The 4,200-nt window shown below is 35.5% G+C and overlaps 1 pseudogene across 1 annotated transcript; it reads left to right on the top strand.

The window, feature by feature from the left end:
• Positions 1–246: 246 nt before the first annotated feature.
• On the top strand, positions 247–3,810 carry LOC306888292 (MTOR-associated protein MEAK7-like; annotated as a pseudogene). Its single transcript, XR_013785972.1, has 6 exons — positions 247–360; positions 663–817; positions 2,048–2,270; positions 2,762–2,906; positions 3,191–3,546; positions 3,624–3,810. The product of XR_013785972.1 is annotated as an MTOR-associated protein MEAK7-like (transcript).
• Positions 3,811–4,200: the final 390 nt, after the last annotated feature.

Raw genomic sequence — 4,200 nt, 5'->3', positions numbered from 1 at the left:
AGCAATGGGTTTAAATGAGGCTAATCTGATAAATGATGTTCACTTGATAACATCTTTCTGTGACCTGTGGAAGTAACCCGAAATAATCAGGATTTCCAGTGTGGTTGGATGCATTGATGACAAGCATATCCCCACCATCGCACCTTATGAAACTGATTACTGTATGGAATGGAAGGATGACAGATGGAGCCATAACCACCACCACAGCTGTTAAACTAATTATTCACAAATTTTTGGTCATTTTTATTTCCTAATACAAAAGCAAAATTTATTCTTTTTACTTTTGGATTTTAGAAATCTCCTCTTCATCTGTCAGTGGTGCTGGTGCAGGTTCTCCCTCTGCCTTCTTGCTGTCGACAAGTCAGTAGTTAATTTTATTACTCTAATTAAGAAATGTAACAGGTTGGATTAGAGAATATTTAATTATGTGAAAAGAGTGTTAGAGTTTAAGTTTCAACTTAAAAGTTGAACCTCCTTACTGAAATGGGCCCCAGGTCTGAAAATCCCACTTCAGTCTTTCATAACTCAAGTGCGCACTGTATTTAAAAATTTTCCATTAGCACTTAATTTCAGTCGGTAGCTGGATAAATATTTAATGTATTCTGTTGCACCCATGGCACTTAATTCCATTAATTAGTTCATTTATTTTTGTTTTCCTTCAGGGTGATGGGGAACGCCAACAGTGTTGTAGCGCAGAAACGACTGGCTCTTTTTCGTCCGGATGAGAGACCTGTTTATATTTGACAAACTTTATGGAAATGGCTCCTCTGTTTCATCTGGAAAAACAGGGAAGGTTTTATCCCTAGACATGCTGAAGGTAAACAGCTGTGACGTAACAATACATTGAACTGGATCTGTAATGCTTAAATTGCTGCAGTATTTATGATAACATTTATTTGATTTAGTTTGTTGACGATTATGTCGTTGTTAGCTTTAGAAAAGATTGCATGGCACTGTCCTTACACAAAGGAAGAAAGTTTGTAACCAGGCTGTTTTGGGGCACCATTGACCTCCATAGTAGAAAAAAAAAATACTATGGTGCCCCAGAACTGCTCTGTTTCCAACATTATTCAAAATATCTTCCTTTGTGTTCAGCAGAACAAAGACATTCATACAGGTTTGGAACTACTTGAGGGTGAGTAAATGATGACAGAATGTTCATTTTTGGGTGAACTATCCCTTTAATGATTTTGTGTTCCAGTGTGACATCATCTTGAACCATGGTTATTATAGTTCAAACTAAAATAAATAACTAAAACTGAAATAAAAAAATTATAAAAACTATATACTTAAAAAAATTATAAAAATGACAAAACATACACCAACATTACTGAAATTATAACTAAAATTAAAATGAAAAATCAAATATAAAAAACATTTAAAATATTATTGTATAATAGTATCCAAGCTATACTAAAATAACACAGGCTTAAACTGACTGTTTCAAAAACCCTCATATTTTTACATTTTCCACATACAATAATTACTTCCTCATGGAAGGGACAGTTATAAATAATTGGGTATTGTTATTGGATAAACATTTATATGTTGTCTGATATTATTTGTAAAAAGGCAGAAGAGTATTGTAGATTATCTAAAAAGAAGCATGTGCTAAAATCATAAATGTAAATGTTATGACTGGTGAACTGTTGCAAGTCATTCAAACTTCTATTGTTTAAATTGCATGTCTGTGCCAACACTTAACCCAAATATGAAAATTTTGTCATCATATACTGACCCACATATCGTTCCAAACCTGAATCAGATTCTTTCTTATGTTGAACACAAAAGAAGATATTTTGAAAAACCAAACAGTTGTTGGTCCCCATTGACTTCCATAGTAGGGAAATAAATACTATGGAAGTCAATGGGGACCAACAACTGTTTGATTACCAGCATTCTTCAAAATATTTTCTACGTTCAACATAAGAAACAAATACAGTTTTGGAATGACATGAGAGTGAGTAAATTACTATTTTTGTCTATCCCACTATCCCTTTAACATACATGGAGATTGACTTTTCAGTTTTCTTTTTATTTATTTCAGATGACAATGGGACTGATGGCCTCAGAATCAATGATAAAGAGAGTATTTCAGGGCATACACAGCATTGATCCAGGAGTGCCAGTGCCTCCTGGTGATGGGATAAGTCGCGAGCAGCTGGTGATTTTCTTGGCAGATATTCTTTGCAGAGGAATGTGCACCTTTGGTCTTGGCAATGGCTGAGGGTGCAAAGGCTACTGCTACCACAACTGAGCACATCAGAGGTGTAAGTATCACCAAAATCTAATCATACAAAGTGTTTCAGTATCAGTGTTAAGAGCTCATTTTGTGCATAAAATTGCACAATTTCTCAGTTTAAACATTTGTTATGTTATCTATGTTCTATTGTTAATAAAATATTGGCTCATGTGATTTGAAAGTCTTTTAGTTTTCATTTTATTCAAATTTAAAAAACGTCCCAACATTTCCAAAATTTGGGTTGCATAAAAATGTCTTCTTTTTTTTTTTAAGCTTAAAATTTCTGCTAATATTTTATTGTTTATATTTTAGCTTCATTTCAAATTTTTAATAGCTTTAATTAACTATAACAACACTGTTAATTAAAGCCACAATCAGATAAACCACTTAGTTTGCTGACTCGTGATGATCATTTAAACCCCACAGACTCAATTTAACAAAGCATCTCAATTCAATTTCTAAATCATTCTTGCTGCTATGATATTGTAATATGATTTTTTTTTAATGTTTATTCAATAGTTTGTGGAGGACCTGGTTTCAGCTGCAGTGCAGACTTTAACCCACAGAGGGCATCTGCGAGCTTGGCAACCAGATCGCATGGGTGATGGCTCTCAAGGTGTTAAGCTTCTTGCAGAACAGCTGACCTCTGATTTAAAATCTTCAGGTTTGTAACAGTAACAAAATAAACACTGTTTTAAATTCAAATAAAAAAATTAATAGTATGACTGAAAAATAATGTGTATATATAAATATACTAAGTGGATTATATATCTATATATACATACATGCACAAATATATTAGTATTTAACTGTAATTGTTTTTTATTTCTCTTTTAGTTTTAGTTGATGATAACAAATCTGTAACTAACAGATACAGTGCACACCAAAATAACTATTTAATATAATTAGTTCTTGTTGAGAATACGTGTGACATTCCTTGTCTGGAAGACAGGCTGTTCCGGATCCCAGCAATGGCCATGTTTTTGGAGCTCCTGATTGGTGAGAGTCTAGGAGTTGGGTTGCCCTCCCTTCCTCCCCCAACTCTGTTGCTACCTTGTCAGTACGCTCCCTGGAGTGACCTCTGTTGTCTTGTGAATATACCTCTTCTGATGTTCCTGTCACCTCAGCTGTCAGCGGGACACAGTGCCCCCTGGAGGTTGCTGTTCTCCACAAACATACACGGGGAAAGCTTCATCCGGCTAGTGGGCAACTGCAAAAGTCGAGGTCCCACTGTCATTTTGGTAAAGGACACATCTTCGGGGGCTTTGCGTCTCAAACCTGGGAGGTCAAACCTCAGTTCCAGGGTGAGTTCGGAAATAAAAAAAACATATACAGTGTTATGCATCACAATTAATGTTCTTTTGATTCGTTGTGATTCCAGGTGCTTCCTCTTCTCCGTTTTTCCATACGTGCGAGTGTTCACCTGCACAGGCTATAACAATCATTACATGTACTTGAACCAGGGCCAGCAGACTATACCGAATGGCTTGGTGAGATAAATTTGAAAGGAATAGCACTCAAAAATGAAAATTTGCTAAATATTTGCACCCTTAGGCCATAGAGTTTGTTTCTTTTTTGGCTCAGATTTGAAGAAATTCAGCATTACATCACTTGTAACTCACCCTCTGCAGTGAATGGGTGCCGTCAGAATGAGAGTAATCCACACAATTTCAGTCCATCACCTCTTGTAAAGTGAAAATCTGCATGTTTGTAAGAAACAAATCCATCATTAAGGTGTTTTAACTTTGCATAATCCATAGTCCGTAATCCATAATAACACTTAGTTCCTCCAGTAAAAAAGTCTGTCCCCTGTTCTCTCCTCACATCAAAATCCACTGACATATTTGTTTAGAACTGTGTTGGACTGCTTTCACTTGTAAGCAGTGCTTGATCTGTACATATTTCTATCCTGAGTCAGTTGAGTCGACTTTTCCCTGGAGTAAGCAATATAATGGATA

The sequence above is a fragment of the Barbus barbus genome (assembly GCF_936440315.1).
Source record: "Barbus barbus genome assembly, chromosome: 22".
Classification (NCBI taxonomy): Eukaryota; Metazoa; Chordata; class Actinopteri; order Cypriniformes; family Cyprinidae; genus Barbus; species Barbus barbus.
Note: the sequence above shows the minus strand (reverse complement) of the source record. Positions and strands in the feature narration are given on the sequence as shown.